The 19,603-nt window shown below is 43.1% G+C and overlaps 1 pseudogene; it reads right to left on the bottom strand.

The window, feature by feature from the left end:
- Nucleotides 1–5,410: 5,410 nt before the first annotated feature.
- LOC124019207 overlaps nucleotides 5,411–19,603 on the bottom strand; it is a 29,609-nt pseudogene continuing 15,416 nt past the window's right edge.

Here is a 19,603-nt window from a genome sequence, read left to right as displayed (position 1 = left end):
CAAAAGGTGGCGCTACAAAGTATTAACTTAAGGGGGCTGAATAATTTTGCTTGCCCAATTTTTCAGGTTTGATTTGTTAAAAAAGATTGAAATATCCAATAAATGTCGTTCCACTTCATGATTGTGTCCCACTTGTTGTTGATTCTTCACAAAAAAATACAGTTTTATATCTTTATGTTTGAAGCCTGAAATGTGGCAAAAGGTCGCAAAACTTCAAGGGGGCCAAATACTTTCGCAAGGCACTGTATATCACCAGATTTCCCTGTATAAGTTTCAAAAAAATGCTGAAAATCTGTTTCTCAGTAAGTGGTTTTAGGAATAATGCTGCACTACTCACACACAAATTCTGATTGCAGAAGAAATATCAGTCTGTAAAAATAGACAGGATTAGTTATGAACAGATGGCTGATGTTCTTTTCCAGCTACAGGGACTAAAATTCACCCCAAAACAATCAACTTCACAGGGATAATGCTCATGTGACCGGCTGTGTGCCTAATACCTATGTATTTACATGGTAGTTAGTGTATATAGGAAGATAAAGTGTACGTACAATGTAGTTACACATTATGGATTTTTATCAACCACTAATACAAACATGGTCTCTCAGCAAGCACGGTCTGTGAACTGCACTGAGCTACAGGGCATTATGGCCATCTAGGGGCCAGAATGAAAACAACATGTATGGCAGGTAGATATTGTATCTCATAAACGTAATTCTAGTCATATATGCACCAAATTAACATTGATCACATGTATTAACTATTGGCCTCTTGATTATGCCTTAACTTCAGTCCCAGTGTCTTCTGTATTGGAGCAGAGTTTATTGACCAGTGTGAAGAAAAGGGTCAAGAGAAATGTCAATTTTGTTATTCATATTTATCATATCAAGCACCACCTCAACACATGTGAAAAGGCCAGTGTTTCCGTAGACATCCGGTGTATCATATGATTTTAATCAACTATGACCTTTGGCTACTTTTGTCTACTCATAGTTGATTAATAAAATCACGTGATGCACACCAGATGATGGCATCGTAAACACTTCTCCTCATTGATCTTTTTGACTACAAAAGAGAGGATCATGCCTTTCTCAAATATATTGATGTTGGGGTGCTCCTGGAGATGATGAATATGAATTTGAAAAATCGTGTAATGTCCCTTCAAATGTGTGGGGTGAGTCATCCCTGAACAGGGGAATGATTTATCATGTGGAAGATAGTCAGTGGTAACGTCTGCAGGACCAGACCCTAGCCCAGTGGATAGAACCCTCATTAATAAAAACATACTCAGGTACGGCCTATGGAGGAATTATGTGATGGCTTATGTGACCCCCCCTCTGCTACTTGGAACCATACTAATCCACGACTGGTCTATCGACGTCAGCACACGAGGAGGCAAAAACAGTCTTTCCTCCATCGCTCTGTCCCTCTAAGGCCCTTCTGCTAGCTTGCTAGCCCCGGTCTGCTAACTGCTCGCTTGCTAGCCCCGGTCTGCTAACTGTCTGAATCGCCGTGTCCCCAGCCAGCCCAACCACTCACTGGACCCATACGATCACTTGGCTACGCATGCCTCTCCCTAATATCACTATGCCTTGTCCATTACTGGTTAGTGATTAGTCTTATTTCACTGTAGAGCCTCTAGCCCTGCTCAATATACTTTAACCAACCATGTTGTTCCACCTCCCACATATGCGATGACATCACCTGGTTTAAATGTCTCTAGAGACTATATCTCTCTCATCATTACTCAATACCTAGGTTTACCTCCAATGTACTCTCTTCCTACCATACCTTTGCCTGTACATTATGCCTTGAATCTATTCTATCATGCCCAGAAACCTGCTCCCTTTACTTTATGTTCTGAACATACTAGATGACCAGTTCTTTTAGCCTTTAGTCGTACCCTTATCCTACTTCTCCTCTGTTCCTCTGGCGATGTAGAGGTTAATCCAGGACCTGCAGTGCCTAGCTCCACTCCTACTCCCCAGGTGTTCTCATTTGTTGACTTCTGCAACCATAAAAGTCTTGGTTTCATGCATGTTAACATTAGAAGCCTCCTCCCTAAGTTTGTTGTATTCACTGCTTTAGCACACTCTACCAACCCGGAAGTTTTTGCCGTGTCTGAATCCTGGCTTAGGAAAACCACCAAAACCCCTGAAATTTCCATCCCTCACTATAACGTTTTCCGCCAAGATAGAGCTGCCAAACGGGGCGGTATTTCAATCTACTTCAGACCACCCTCTGCCCCAGCTGTGCCCTGGACACTATATGTGAATCTTCTGAGCTCGTGCTGTTAGGTGACCTAAACTGGGACATGCTTAATACCCCTGCCATCCTACAATCTAAGCTTGATGCTCTCAACCTCACACAAATGATCAACCCCAAATCTGTAAACACGAGCACCCTCATAGATATCATCCTAACCAATTCGCCCTTCAAATACACCTCTGCTGTTTTCAACCAAGATCTCCGCGATCACTGCCTGCATCTGTAATGGGTCTGCGGTCAAACGACCACCCCTCATCACTGTCAAACACGCCCTAAAATACTTTAGCGAACAGGCCTTTCTAATTGACCTGGCCGGGGTATCCTGGAATGACATTGACCTCATCCCGTCAGTAGAAGATGCCGGGTTATTCTTTAAAAGTGGTTTCCTCACCATCTTAAATAAGCATGCTCCATTCAAAAAATGTAGAACTAGGAATAGATATAGTCCTTGGTTCACTCCAGACCGGTCTGCCCTTGACAAACACAACAAAAATTGTGTGGCGTTCTGCATTAGCATTGAATAGCCCCCGTGTTATGCAACTTTTCAAGGAAGTTAGGAACCAATATACACAGGCAGTTAGGAAATCTAAGGCTAGCTTTTTCAAACAGAAATTTGCATCCTGTAGTACAAACAAAAAAATTCTGGGACACTAAAGTCCATGGAAAATAAGAGCACTTCCTCCCAGCTGCCCACTGCACTGAAGCTAGGAAACACTGTCACCACCGATAAATCCACTATAATTGAGAATTTCAATAAGTATTTATCTAAGGCTGGCCATGCTTTCCACCTGGCTACCCCTACCCCGGTCAACTGCCCAGCATCCTCCACAGAAACCCGCCTAATCCCCCACCATTTCTTCTTCAACTAAATCCAGATAGCTGATGTTCTGGAAGAGCTGCAAAATCTGGACCCCTACAAATCAGCCGGGCTAGACAATCTGGACCCTCTCTTTCTAAAATTATCTGCCAAAATTGTTGCAACCCCAATTTACTAGCCTGTTCAACCTCTCGTTCGTATCGTCTGAGAGTCCCAAAGATTGGAAAGCTGCCACGGTCATCCCCCTCTTCAAAGGGGGAGACACTCTAGACCCAAACTGCTACAGACCTATATCTATCATACCCTGCCTTTCTAAGGTCTTCAAAAGCCAAGTTAACAAGCAGATTACCGACCATTTCGAATCCCACCGTACCTTCTCCACTATGAAATATGGTTTCAGAGTTGGTCATGGGTGCACCTCAGCCACGCTCAATGTCCTAAACGATATCATAACTGCCATCAATAAGAGACATTCCTGTGCAGCTGTATTTATCGACCTGGCCAAGGCTTTTGACTCTGTCAATCACCACATTCTTATCGGCAGACTAAACAGCCTTGTTTTATCAAATGACTGCCTCGCCTGATTCACCAACTACTTCTCTGACAGAGTTCATTGTGTCAAATCGGAGGGCCTGTTGTCCGGACCTCTGGCAGTCTCTATGGGGGTGCCACAGGGTTCAATCCTCAGGCAGACTCTCTTCTCTGTATACATCAATGATGTCGCTCTTGCTGCTGGTGATTCTTTGATCCACCTCTACGCAAACGATACCATTCTGTATACTTCTGGCCATTCTTTGGACACTGTGTTAACTAACCTCCAGACGAGCTTCAATGCCATACAACTCTCCTTCCGCAGCCTCCAACTAATCTTAAATGCAAATAAAACTAAATGCATGCTCTTCCACCAATCGCTGCCCACACCTCCCCGCCGGCCAGCATCACTACTCTGGAAGGTTCGGACTTAGAATATGTGGACAACTACAAATACCTAGGTGTCTGGTTAGACTGTAAACTCTCCTTTCAGACTCACATCAAACATCTCTAATCCAAAGTTAAATCTAGAATCGGCTTCCTATTTCGAAACAAAGCATCCTTCACTCATGCTGCCAAATATACCCTCGTGAAACTGACTATCCTTCCGATCCTCGACTTCGGCAATGTAATTTACAAAATAGCCTCCAACACTCTACTCAGAAAATTGGATGTAGTCTATTACAGTGCCATCCGTTTTGTCACCAAAGCCCCATATACTACCCACCACTGCGACCTGTACGCTCTCGTTGGCTGGCCCTCGCTTCATACTCATTGCCAAATTCACTGGCTCCAGGTCATCTACAAGTCTCTGCTAGGTAAAGCCTTACCTCATCTCAGCTCACTGGTCACCATAGCAGCACCCACCCGTAGCACGCGCTCCAGCAGGTATAGCTCTCTAGTCACCCCCAAAGCCAATTCCTCCTTTGGCCGCTTTTCCTTCCAGTTCTCTGCTGCCAATGACTGGAATGAATTGCAAAAATCACTGAAGCTGGAGACTCAAATCTCCCTCACTAGCTTTAAGCACCAGCTGTCAGAGCAGCTCACAGAGCACTGCACCTGTACATAGCCCATCTGAAAATAGCCCATCCAACTACCTCATCCCCATACTGTATTTATTTATTTATCATTCTCCTTTGTACCCCAGTATCTCTACTTGCAAATTAATATTCTGCACATCAATCACTCTAGTGTCTAATTGGTATATTGTAATTACTTCACCACCGCGGCCTATTTATTGCCTTACCTTCATTTTCTTACCTAATTTGCACACACTGTATATAGGTTTTCTACAACTGTATTATTGACTGTATGTTTTGTTTATTCCATGTGTAACTCTGTGTTGTTGTATGTATGCTTTATTCTTGACCAGGTCGCAGTTGTAAATGAGAACTTGTTTCAACTTGCCTACCTGGCTAAATAAAGGTGAAATAAAAAAATAAAAATTACTTGTCTACAAAATCATATTGCTGTGACTGCTTTCAAATAAAGGTCATTGCAACTGGCGCGGTTTTCTCCTTTGCTCACTGACTCCACAAATAACAGGCCAAGAACATCAGCCATTTGTTGAAAGTGTCAGGGACCTGGGGTCAGAAAGAGGAATTAGTGCTCTTCCTTGCCTCAAGACTAAAACACAGTATAATGCAACAACAGCATTAGCATGGATGAAATCATCAGTAGGGGAAAGAACAGCGGTGTTTCTCAACATTTATTTTCAGATGTAATATTAAAATCAGAGCACTGTTACTGAAATGTGATGCAATGAGATTTTAGTTAGAAGAACACTTTGGTACTTTAGCTGCTTTGGTACTTTAGCTGCTAAGTATTCTTAACATTTTAACTAAACCAATTACTACTTAGTTAACATTTACAATTAGATATGCATAATATTGGCACAGGCTTGAAAAAATAAAATATATATTGATTTAAATTCCAATTCTAATCAAAGTTGCACGTTGCACCTTTAGGGCATTTTTACCCTGACTAAGTTATAATATCCAGCACTGATATTACACTTATGGAAAAACATATACTTTCTTGCTCATACAAAATATAGAAAAGGAACAGCTTTTATGATTGGAGATTCTCATATCATAACATGTGCTAAAAGTTGCAATGAAGAAAATGGATGGCATGGCATGCAGTATTGCTGACTGTGGTGCATGGATAGATAGATAGGAATATATATATATATATATACTATTATAGGCTAGTCAGTAAATGGCTATATATGTAAACATTGGAGATATAGTGTGGGGGACATCCTGTAAAGAAAGCTGACATGGTTCCTCTAGTCGCTCCCTCCACACAGCTTTAACAGCAGTTTCTTATAGTCCCCTGAAGTGTCTCCCTGTCATAGACAACAACAAACACATCAACAAACTAGTCCAGAACATCATACTAGAATGCCTAACTTGCTCTATAGCAGTAGCATTATTGAAGGTACTGGTGTGTGTATGTGTGTTGGAATTTGTGTAGTGATGAGGAGAGATACTTACAGAGATGTCTGTGTAGAGTGACTTGCCATATGTCTTGACGTATTCCTGACGGATATCCAACATGTCCACCTCAGAACGGGTAACCATTATCCGAATCAGGGTTTTGTCCTTGGTCCCGGCCCCCTGAGAAAACACGCACACACGCACACACGCACACACGCGCGCACACACACACACACACACACACACACACACACACACACACACACACACACACACACACACACACACACACACACACACACACACACACACACACACACACACACACGTATTTAAAGAGTACAGTTATCAGAAGCAATTACTGTAATAACAATGCAATATCATTGGGTCTGGTAAAGTGAAAATGTAGCGAGTCAAATCAAATCAAATTTTATTTGTCACATACACATGGTTAGCAGATGTTAATGCGAGTGTAGCGAAATGCTTGTGCTTCTAGTTCCGACAATGCAGTGATAACCAACAAGTAATCTAACTAACAATTCCAAAACTACTGTCTTATACACAGTGTAGGGGGATAAGGAATATGTACATAAGGATATATGAATGAGTGATGGTACAGAGCAGCATACAGTAGATGGTATCGAGTACAGTATATACATATGAGATGAGTGTGTAGACAAAGTAAACAAAGTGGCATAGTTAAAGTGGCTAGTGATACATGTATTACATAAGGATGCAGTCGATGATGTAGAGTACAGTATATACATATGCATATGAGATGAATAATGTAGGGTAAGTAACATTATATAAGGTAGCATTGTTTAAAGTGGCTAGTGATACATTTACATCATTTCCCATCAATTCCCATTATTAAAATGGCTGGAGTTGGGTCAGTGTCAATGACAGTGTGTTGGCAGCAGCCACTCAATGTTAGTGGTGGCTATTTAACAGTCTGATGGCCTTGAGATAGAAGCTGTTTTTCAGTCTCTCGGTCCCAGCTTTGATGCACCTGTACTGACCTCGCCTTCTGGATGATAGCGGGGTGAACAGGCAGTGGTTCGGGTGGTTGATGTCCTTGATGATCTTTATGGCCTTCCTGTAACATCGGGTGGTGTAGGTGTCCTGGAGGGCAGGTAGTTGCGTTGTGCAGTCCTCACTACCCTCTGGAGAGCCTTACGGTTGAGGGCGGAGCAGTTGCCGTACCAGGCGGTGATACAGCCTGCCAGGATGCTCTCGATTGTGCATCTGTAGAAGTTTGTGAGTGCTTTTGGTGACAAGCCAAATTTCTTCAGCCTCCTGAGGTTGAAGAGGCGCTGCGCCTTCTTCACGACGCTGTCAGTGCGAGTGGACCAATTCAGTTTGTCTGTGATGTGTATGCCGAGGAACTTAAAACTAGCTACTCTCTTCACTACTGTTCCATCGATGTGGATAGGCGGGTGTTCCCTCTGCTGTTTCCTGAAGTCCACAATCATCTCCTTAGTTTTGTTGATGTTGAGTGTGAGGTTATTTTCCTGACACCACACTCCGAGGGCCCTCACCTCCTCCCTGTAGGCCGTCTTGTTGTTGTTGGTAATCAAGCCTACCACTGTTGTGTCGTCCGCAAACTTGATGATTGAGTTGGAGGCGTGCGTGGCCACGCAGTCGTGGGTGAACAGGGAGTACAGGAGAGGGCTCAGAACGCACCCTTGTGGGGCCCCCGTGTTGAGGATCAGCGGGGAGGAGATGTTGTTGCCTACCCTCACCACCTGGGGGCGGCCCGTCAGGAAGTCCAGTACCCAGTTGCACAGGGCGGGGTCGAGACCCAGGGTCTCGAGCTTGATGACGAGCTTGGAGGGTACTATGGTGTTGATTGCCGAGCTGTAGTCGATGAACAGCATTCTCACATAGGTATTCCTCTTGTCCAGGTGGGTTAGGGCAGTGTGCAGTGTGGTTGAGATTGCATCGTCTGTGGACCCATTTGGGCGGTGAGCAAATTGGAGTGGGTCTAGGGTGTCAGGTAGGGTGGAGGTTATATGGTCCTTGACTAGTCTCTCAAAGCACTTCATGATGACGGAAGTGAGTGCTACGGGGCGGTAGTCGTTTAGCTCAGTTACCTTAGCTTTCTTGGGAACAGGAACAATGGTGGCCCTCTTGAAGCATGTGGGAACAGCAGACTGGTATAGGGATTGATTGAATATGTCCGTAAACACACCGGCCAGCTGGTCTGCGCATGCTCTGAGGGCGCGGCTGGGGATGCCGTCTGGGCCTGCAGCCTTGCGAGGGTTAACACGTTTAAATGTCTTACTCACCTCGGCTGCAGTGAAGGAGAGACCGCATGTTTTCGTTGCAGGCCGTGTCAGTGGCACTGTATTGTCCTCAAAGCGGGCAAAAAAGTTATTTAGTCTGCCTGGGAGCAAGACATCCTGGTCCGTGACTGGGCTGGGTTTCTTCTTGTTGTCCGTGATTGACTGTAGACCCTGCCACATGCCTCTTGTGTCTGAGCCATTGAATTGAGATTCCACTTTGTCTCTGTACTGACGCTTAGCTTGTTTAATAGCCTTGTGGAGGGAATAGCTGCATTGTTTATATTCGGACATGTTACCAGACACCTTGCCCTGATTAAAAGCAGTGGTTCGCGCTTTCAGTTTCACGCAAATGCTGCCATCAATCCACGGTTTCTGGTTTGGGAATGTTTTTATCGTTGCTATGGGAACGACATCTTCGACGCACGTTCTAATGAACTCGCACACCGAATCAGCGTATTCGTCAATATTTCCATCTGACGCAATACGAATACGAAACATGTCCCAGTCCACGTGATGGAAGCAGTCTTGGAGTGTAGAGTCAGCTTGGTCTGACCAGCGTTGGACAGACCTCAGCGTGGGAGCTTCTTGTTTTAGTTTCTGCCTGTAGGCAGGGATCAGCAAAATGGAGTCGTGGTCAGCTTTCCCGAAAGGGGGTGGGGCAGGGCCTTATATGCGTTCCGGAAGTTAGAGTAACAATGATCCAAGGTTTTACCACCCCTGGTTGCGCAATCGATATGCTGATAAAATTTAGGGAGTCAGTGTTCACTTATCAGTCGTGGACAGTTTTGTTGTTCTGTGCTGTATGTACAGTATGTTGTAATCAGTCCAGACAGACAGACATACAGACAGAAACGGGGCGTGTCTTACCTTCATGGCCTTGTAAAGTCTCTCAGCAAAGTAGGCGGGTGTGTTCTTAATACACTTGACTGGAACACAGAGAGAGCAGAGGGTTAGAATTAACCTTAGTAGGCGGGCGCTAGTCTTCGGAGGGAAGGACTGATAACATGGCCCAGTCTGTTTGTGCTACAATGCCAACTCCTAGTCAGTCATTGTCATGCCAAATGTTTAGCTTGAAAATGAAAGCTATTGAGTTTGCAAGAGCACAAACAGACTTGAGACAAGGTGACTGATACTGTGTGTTGAAGGAAACTCTCAGAAACAAACAAAACTAACAGTTAAAAATGATATGAAAGGATAAAACTGAAAAGATTGTCAAGTCATATCTGAAACCAGAACTTGAAAATACCCTGAGTGTACAAAACATAACAAATATTGCCCGCAGAACAGTCTCAATTCGTCAGGGCATGGACTCTACAAGGTGTCGAAAGTGTTCCACAGGGCTGCTGGCCCATGTTGACACAAATGTTTCCAACAGTTGTGTCAAGTTGGTTAGATGGCCTTTGGGTGGTGGACTATTCTTGATACACACAAGAAACTGTTAAGCGTGAAAAACCCAGCAGTGTTGCAGTTCTTGACACAAATTGATGTGCCTGGCACCGACTACCATACCCCTTTCAAAAGCCCTTACATTTTCTATCTTGGACATTCACCCTCTGAATGGCACACATACACAATCCATGTCTCAATTGTCTCAACGCTTAAAAATCCTTATTTAACCCATCTCCTCCCCTTCATCTACACTGTTTGAAGTGGATTTAACAGGTGACATCAATAAGGGATCATAGCTTTCACCTGGATTCACCTGGTCAGTCTATGTCATGCAAAGAGTTCATAATGGTCCTTCTGTAGCTCAGTTGGTAGAGCATGGCGCTTGTAACGCCAGGGTAGTGGGTTCGATCCCCGGGACCACCCATACGTAGAATGTATGCACACATGACTGTAAGTCGCTTTGGATAAAAGCGTCTGCTAAATGGCATATATATTATTATATATAATGTTTTGTATACTCAGTGTATATTAAAATATATGAATGTAGTTTGATAAACACAGTCAGAAGCGTGAAATACATTTTTAAACATCACATCAACATGACTTCTGTACGGACAAACATCATGCATAATGGAACAAGCAAACAACACATCATTACTATGAAGTGTGTATGGAGAGAGAGCATCTCTTGATACAAAGTCAGATAATAACAACGATGTCACCCAGTCAAAATAATCTAAAAGCATGTTACTGTACCATTAACCGGAGCAACGTTGGCCAAGTGAAGGAAAATAACAACAACAATTACTCATTCAGACAGCAACAGTGTGACAACATATTGTTATAGCATCTTCTATAACATCTTTTCAAAGTAAGAATGAGAAAGCTATGGGTGTTAACTGTCAAGAGAATGTTGTTCTCATGCTCATTTTCCAATGCAATTAACACACTCTGTCTGTTTCTAAGAATATGTAAGGCTCTTATTTAAATGAAACGGACAGAGATCAGTCAAATTAGCCAATAGTGCTTATCGAGAGCTCTGCTCATAATACCATGTACATTGGTTTATATACCTCACATTTCATCATAAATGTCCCTCCTCCTCTCAGATATAATGGCAATATAGTTGACAAGCCTTTTCACATTGTCTGTCACCTGTTAAACAATCTACTACAAGCCCAAGGTCTCTCCCCTTTCTGGGTGGGGACAGAATGTCCTGTAAGGAACACAGTATTCCAGCCGGTCTGGCGATAGCTCCATTCGTTCTAACAAGGAACAGAAAGTCCTCGTTCTAATTCTTGACTAAAACTACACACATTATATTCAGTGTTTTGATTCTAATAGGATTCATACATTCATACAGTGACAGGGTAGTATTCTACTGTTTAGTTATAGTTCTACGTTAAATGTATACATCATTTAGTCATTATTCATATAAATCCCATAACATAACACATTCAGCTTAAAAGGAAATTCCCAGCTACTGTTACGTCAAACGGTGAAACCCCATACAGGAATTGGATGGAACCATTGTTCGAGGTTTTTTTTGGTAATCCCCTACACATACATCTGGGTATTTCACTCTGTGTGTGTGTTGTTAGTGGTGTGACATAGAGTGTTAGTATGTGTTTGCGTAGAGACGTGTAGGTGTGACCTGAATGGGTGTGTGTTAACCAAAAGGTGTCCTCTTACCCACGGCCACCATTCCACTCTCCAGGTCTCCAGACATTTCTCTGTCGATGCTCTTCTCTAGGTCTCTGCCACACATCTGCTGATACTCATGGAACACTGCACATATGCACGCACACACACACACACACACACACACACACACACACACACACACACACACACACACACACACACACACACACACACACACACACACACACACACACACACACACACACACACACACACACACACACACACACACACACACACACACGGATAAGGTAGTGGCAAAAGCTATGAATCAAGATGAGCGGACAGCACCAGAGGACTGATATTTCATATACACTCAGTGGCCATCTAGTACCGGGTCAGACCCCTTTTGCCTTCTGAACAGCCGGAATTCCTCGAGGCATGGATTCTACAAGGTGTGGCGTTCAAACGTTGCTCAATTGGTATCAAGGGACCTAACGTGTACCAGGAAAATATTCCCCACACCATTACACCACCAGACTGTACCGTTGATACCAGGCAGGATGTGTCCATGGACTCATGCTGCTTACGCCAAATCCTGACTCGGCCATCAGCACGATGCAACAGGAACTGGGATTTGTCACACCAGGCACACCAGATCGCGTGCCCACTTGAGCTGCTTTTTGTAGCTGATAGGAACCCAGTGTGGTCTCTGCTGCAATAGCCCATCTGTGACAGGGTTTAACGAGTTGTGCGTTCTGCACACCACTGTTGTGCTGCGGCGTTGTTTGCATGTTTGTGGCCAGCATGCTAGCTTGCACGATTCTTGCCATTCTCCTTCGACTTCTCATCAACAAGCTGTTTTCGCCCACAGGACCGCAGCCGACTGGATGTTTTTTGTTTGTCGCACAGTTCTCTGTCAACCCTTGACACTCTCGTGCGTGAAAAGCCCAGGAGGGCAGCCGTTTCTGAGATACTGGAACCGGTGCGCCTGACACTGAAGACCATACTACGATCAAAGTCCTTTAGGTCACTAGTTATGCCCATTCTACCGTAGATTCTAACAGTAACTGAATGCTTCGATGCCTGTCTGCCTGCTTGCTTTATATAGCAAGCCACAGCCACGTTACTCACCGTCTGAAGGAGTGAACCATATTCGTGAATGGGTGGTGTACCTAATAAACTGGCAAGTGAGTGTACATTTAATTGATATTTGAATTCTTACAGTACCATTCCTCTCCCCTGTAGTTACCTGCTCTGAGGTGGGGTTTGCTCCTGGCACACAGGATGGCATTGAACTTGGACTCATCTGTTCCCACCTTGTTCTCTCCAGCAGCATACAGGGCCTGGACAGAGGGCACACAATACACACAGACATCTTTCAATGAGTAGGTAGAGATTTAAAGTATGCCGAGTAGGGTCATGAGTTTTTCCAGCTCAAATTTAATGAAAAACACCTGTCCCTAAGTATGTTGAAGACACAATACAGTCTGTAGATTAGACGTCACAAGGTTCATTATAGATAAGAAATGGCAATTTACCTGGGCATCTTGTTTGGCTACAGAGATGTCCACTGTCTCTCTTTCATCTCGATTACCCTGAGAGCACAAACACAACACATAATCAGGGCCAGCTGCAGGCATAGGCAACATAAGCGATCGCTTAGGGACCCCGACTGGAACTGTTGAGAGTTAGAATGGTAGAATACCCAACGTGCAAGTTAGACATTTGGTTGTGCATCAGCAGGTTCTCTCTTGTTTTTTTCAGTCACTGACAGTCACTCAATTAACCCTGTCAGCTAACAAGTAGGTTAGTAAATTAGTCCAGCCAGTTATCTACACCTTGTAGTGTTAATGGGTGAATACTGACAGGGCACGCAGGGCCATTGATTTTGTTAGTCACTCTCACTCAGATATCACTAACATGGCATAAGTCATGGCAAAATGTGTAGAATTGCAGGAAATTTGCTTTAAAACTTCAACAAGGTATCTCTGCCCCATGGCACAAAGAGTATAATTGTATGAAATGTGTTACAAAACTGCACAAATGTAAAACTAATTTTTCAACCACTTTTTCAACCACAAGTCTGGTTCATCATTGGGAGCAATGTCCAAACGCCTGAAGGTACCACGTTCATCTGTACAAACAATAGTTCGCAAGTATAAACACCATGGGACCACGCAGCCATCATACCACTCAGGAAGGAGACACGTTCTGTCCCCTAGAGATCAACGTACCTTGGTGCGAAAAGTGCAAATCAATCCCAGAACAACAGCAAAGGACCTTGTGAAGATGCTTGAGGAAACAGGTACAAAAGTATCTATATCCACAGTAAAACGAGTCCTATATCGACATAACCTGAAAGGCCGCTCAGCAAGGAAGAAGCCACTGCTGAAAAACCGCCATGAAAAAAGCCAGACTACAGTTTGCAACTGCACACTGGGACAAAGATTGTACTTTTTGGAGAAATGTCCTCCGGTCTGATGAAACAAAAATAGAACTGCTTGGCCATTATGACCATGGTTATGTTTGGAGGAAAAAGGGGAGGCTTGCAAGCCGAAGAACACCATCCCAACCGTGAAGCACGTGGGTGGCAGCATCATGTTGTGGGGGTGCTTTGCTGCAGGAGGGACTGGTGCACTTTACAAAATAGATGGCATCATGAGGAGGAAAAGTATGTGGCTATATTCAAGCAACATCTCAAGACATCAATCAGGAAGTTAAAGCTTGGTCGCAATGGGTCTTCCAAATGGACAATGATCCCAAGCATACTTCCAAAGTTGTGGCAAAATGGATTAAGGACAACAAAGTCAAGGTATTGGAGTGGCCATCACAAAGCCCTGACCTCAATCCTGTAGAAAATGTGTGGACAGAACTGAAAAAGCGTGTGCGAGCTAGGAGTTAGTTACACCAGCTCTGTCAGGAGGAATGGGCCAAAATTCACCCAACTTATTGTGGGAAGCGTGTGGAAGGGTACCTGAAACCTTTGACCCAAGTGAAACAATTTAAAGGCAATGCTACCAAATACTAATTAAGTGTATGTAAACTTCTGACCCACTGGGAATGTGATGAAAGAAATAAAAGCTGAAATAAATAACTCTCTCTACTATTATTCTGACATTTCACATTCTTAAAATAAAGTGGTGATCCTAACTGACCTAAGACAGGGCATTTTTTACTAGGATTCAATGTAAGGAATTGTGAAAAACTGAGTTTAAAGGTATTTGACTAAGGTGTATGTAAACCTCCGGCTTCAACTGTATGTACTGTATCTATTCCTATGTATATGTATTTCTAATGTATACATTATTCTACATCTATGGGCCATAGGCTGTACCTGGGCCAGAGAGATGAGGAGTCTACGGAAGTGTCCTGAGGTGTCCCCACTGATGGCATCTTCCAGTGACTTCTTATTCTCTGAAATAACACACACAGCTTTCTTAGACAGCACAGTACAGAGCAGTACACTTCTCATATTTATTTCAAAGGTTTTTTCCTCAACGCTATCTGTCGTTCCTCTAGTGTGTGTCTACCTGAGGAACTTACCTGTCTTGTAGACCATGTTGATCTCTCTGATCTCTGCGTTGGAGCGAGAGGACAGGATCTCTATCAGACAAGCCTCGTCTGTCCCTGCACCCTGTCAGAACATACAGTAGAGAACAGTTGGTAGGTTTATGACATGAATATTACTATTTCTCTGTTCGTTAAACTAGTTTAGCTAGTTGTGTCAAACACAAAACAAAAACATTCCACTTGTTTGCACGTACGAACGCAAACACACGCGCTAAGAGAGAGTATCCTTGTCAGTGATTATAAAAACCCTTTCACAAACCTTAATGGCATCTTTGAGTTCATATGCATCAAGCTGGGCTGGGGTCTTCAACATGGCCAGCACCAGCTTCTCAAAGTTCCCTGACAGTTCTGACTTCAGATCCTTAACCAGATCCTAGGAAGGCAAGGAGATACAAGCTTGGTATAATTCAATGCTAAACAAGATATTATTGAGTTGGGCTGGTGCTCAGTGGTACAGAGAACAAGCACTTTCACTGTTCTATAACTTGAATATTGGCACCGTCATTTCCTGTACTGCTTGAGTACTGACACCTCTTTTAGAATATTGGCTGTAAAATATGATAAGTAACGGCAAATATATAGAAAGCGTACCGGCACCCAAAATGAGTGGCTTCATGACCTACTTCAGTCCACTTCAAGCATTAATGCTATCTGTGTTCAACTGCTGTGCAATGTGTGTTCCGGGTACTGCTATAATGGGGTCTGAGGGAATCAAGTCCCCCAGCTACGTTGTTAACTGGCAGAACCATCAGCTGCTGTTGAGATATACCCTCTGACCCTCCCTGAACCTCACTTATACAGATCATTGTATGATGCTGTAACACTCATTATATTCATTTCTTCCACAATAACTCAAATTAGATAAATAAAGTATCACGTTTTTAAATGTAACTGTATTACCTTTCCGTAGGAAGTTTTGAAGGCCGCGAGCATGGGAACACGCTGTATGTTTGAGCGACTCCCTAGCAGGTCTATGATGGCCTGTTCATCAGTACCTGTAGGACAAGTTCCATGTCATAAAACATATTCAAAACTGCCCATCCATTTCCCTTCATGAGTTTATAACATCATTTTTTTTACTAGTATAGCTCAGCAAATATCATTAGCAGGTCTTCATACATAATTAAGTAATTCAAAGATTGAGCCTCAATGATAGAAGGCAATGTCATTGCATGTGTTGAATTTACCTATCCATTCCTTTCAGATCTACACAAGTGTGTATTGTATAAGGTTACTGACAAGGGGTTGTTTCTGGACAGGGCCTATTCTCTCGTGACATCTGGCCATTACGCATGTAATATTTGTTTCTGGTTCCAAGATTAGATAGGGCTTAATGTATGCTCGGCCCTTATTCATGTGCTCTCTGACACCTGGAGTTGGAAGACAGGAGACAATGCCAAAGGACTAGTCAGCCCCCCCCCTCCACCAAAATGTTTCTCTCTGTTACAGTATTCAGAAGACGGACTATTGAATGTGATTGAATAGTACTATAGTATCCATGTTTGGTATATATCTGAAAGTGTTCACTGAGGATAACTCTGATGCTAACTATGTGCATGTATGATCTCTGTGGTTACTTGTATCTTTACAAATCTGAATTACTATATGCAAAAAGGTTTTATGGTCCTCTCAGGAATTATGTCATATTTACACTGGTCTCATCCCCCACAAAACCATTTAAATGCTGTGACACCCTGCGGAGATTGGGCCTTGGTGGTCAGGTTACACTGTAAACTTTGTATCGTTTGATTGATCAAAGGTGATTGGTTCTGGGTTGAAAGGATACACCTTCATATGTTATAAATGGAATTAAATGACTTTGTTCTGTCTCTTATCCTGTATCCAGTCCATGGAGGAAGGTTGTATGATCAATTCTCATTTCCTCGGCTTCTAGGCCTCTGGCTAGAAAGCATCTCTTTGTCCATGCTTTGCCTTGTAAGTTAACCTTAGAATCTACACTACCGGTCCAAAGTTTTAGAACACCTACTCATTCAAGAATCTTTATTTCTTTTTAATATTTTCTACGTTGTAGAATACTAGTGAAGACATCAAAACTATGAAATAACACATATGGAATCATGTAGTAACCGAAAGTATTAAACCAATCTAAATATATTTTATATTTGAGATTTTTAAAATAGCCACCCTTTTCCTTGATGACAGCTTTGCACGCTCTTGGCATTCTCTCAACCAGCTTCATGAGGTAGTCACCTGGAATGCATTTCAATTAACAGGTGTGCCTCCATAAAGTTAAATTTGTGGAATTTCTTTCCTTCTTAATGCGTTTGAGACAATCAGTTGTGTTGTGACAAGGTAGGGGTGGTATACAGAAGATTGCCCTGGTAATAATAAAAGACCAAAGTCCATATTATGGCAAGAACAGGTCAAATAAGCAAAGAGAAACTACAGTCCATCATTACTTTGAAACACGAAGGTCAGTCAATTACGGAAAACTTAAAGAACTTTGAAAGTTCCTTCAAGTGCAGTCGTATAAACCATCAAGCGCTATGATGAAACTGTCTCTCATGAGGACCTCCACAGGAATGGAAGACCCAGAGTTACCTCTGCTGCAGAGTATCATTTCATTAGAGTTAGCTGCCTCAGAAATTGCAGCCCAAATAAATGCTTCACAGAGTTCAAGTAACAGACATCTCAACATCAACTGTTCAGAGGAGACTGCGTGAATCAGGCCTTCATGGTCGAATTGTTGCAAGAAACCACTACTAAAGGACACCAATAAGAAGAATAGACTTGCTTGGGCCAAGAAATACGAACAAATGGACACTAGACCGGTGGAAATGTGTCCTTTGGTCTGGAGTCCAAATTGGAGATTTTTGGTTCCAACCGCCGTGTCTTTGTGAGACGCGGTATGGTTGAACGGATGATCTCCACATGTGTATTTCCCACCATGAAGAAGGAGGTGATATGGTGTGGGGGTGCTTTTCTGGTGACACTGTCTGTGATTAATTTAGAATTCAAGGCACACTTAACCAGCATGGCTACCACAGCATTCTGCAGCTATACGCCATCCAATCTGGTTTGGGTTTAGTGGGACTATAATTTGTTTTTCAACAGGACAATAACCCAACACACTGTGGGCTGTGTAAGGGCTATTTTACCAAGAAGGAGAGTGATGGAGTGCTGCATCAGATGACCTGACCTCCACAATCACCTGACCTCAACCAAATGTAGATGGTTTGGGATGGGTTGGACCTCAGAGTGAAGGAAAAGCAGCCAACAAGTACTTAGCATATGTGGGAACTCCTTCAAGACTGTTGGAAAAGCATTCCAGGTGAAGTTGGTTGAGAGAATCCCAAGATTATGCAAAGCTGTCATCAAGGCAAAAAATGTTTTAATATAAAATATATTTGGATTTGCTTAACACTGTTTTAGTTACTACATGATTCCATATGTGTTATTTCATAGTTGTGATGTCTTCACTATTATTCTACAATGTAGCAAATAGTAAAAATAAAGAAAAACCCTTGAATGAGTAGGTAGTGTATATGCCTACAATAATGCTTTGGTAATGTCAGTATAACCTTATAACTTAAGCTTTGTGTCTTGTATTCATTTTACAGTTATGAAATAATAATTGCTTTGATAGTCACTTCCCATGACCATTCCTTAGTCAGCTAAATGCATTATACTCGATTGCACATGGTTTAACTGTAGTCTTTTGCATATGGCTAATTATCTTTATGAGTCAGATAAAAAAATATTGGCCAATTGCTTAGTCTTATTACGAGTCGCATGTGAGGTATTTATAATATTATACACACTGTATATACAAATGTCAAATATTCCTGGCCACTAACTAACTCAATCACTGGACCAATGTATAAAAGGTTAGGGGTTGTTTCTGGACAGGGTCTAACTCACTCACGAGACTCCAGTTTAAGGGGCTAGGGGTTGTTTCTGGACAGGGTCTATTTAACCAACTCACCAAAGCCCTTCATGGCTTTCCTCAGAACCTCCACATCTCTCAGTGGGTCTGCTCCCGGATAATCCTTGATGCTTCCCCTGAATCCTCTCTGAAAGAAAAGGGAATTCATCCACAATGAAACCTGATTGCTTTATACTGTCAGTGTTATTTGCCAGTAAAACTCCTGGCAAAATCTCTTATAATTGACATCTCAAGAAGAGTAAGAAAACGATAGCAGCCCAATCAATATTAGTGCAGAACATTTAGGTATTCAAGTTTAAACCCTTGGATAAAGTATGGACCCTTAACCAGATGTATGCCTGTCCTAAAATGGTATTTTGAAGGACTATTGTCAAAATAGGGTTAAATCCTCCCAGTGTGTCTTACATTGATGGCAGGAGAGACTGGAATGGCTCCACCTCCAGGCATGGACGGGTTGGGCGACGGGGCTTGAGGGTACACTGGCATGGGCTGATTAGGCGCTGGTCCTCCTCCGTAACCCGGCATGGAGGGGTTGGGTGAGGGTGCCCGTGGGTAGCCAGGCATGGGCTGGCCTGGATAGGCCATGCCTGGGCCTTGAGGCTGGGGCATCTGTCCTCCTGGCTGGGGGTACATACCATAGGGCTGTTAGTTAGGGGGCTGGGGGGCAGGGTGGGGGTATCCACCAGAGGTGAACATGGCTGCGGAGATCGGGTTGGCATGTGATTGGAGCAGAAGTGGGCATCCAATA

Source organism: Oncorhynchus gorbuscha, unplaced genomic scaffold (genome assembly GCF_021184085.1).
Source record: "Oncorhynchus gorbuscha isolate QuinsamMale2020 ecotype Even-year unplaced genomic scaffold, OgorEven_v1.0 Un_scaffold_768, whole genome shotgun sequence".
Taxonomy (NCBI): domain Eukaryota; kingdom Metazoa; phylum Chordata; class Actinopteri; order Salmoniformes; family Salmonidae; genus Oncorhynchus; species Oncorhynchus gorbuscha.
Note: the sequence above shows the minus strand (reverse complement) of the source record. Positions and strands in the feature narration are given on the sequence as shown.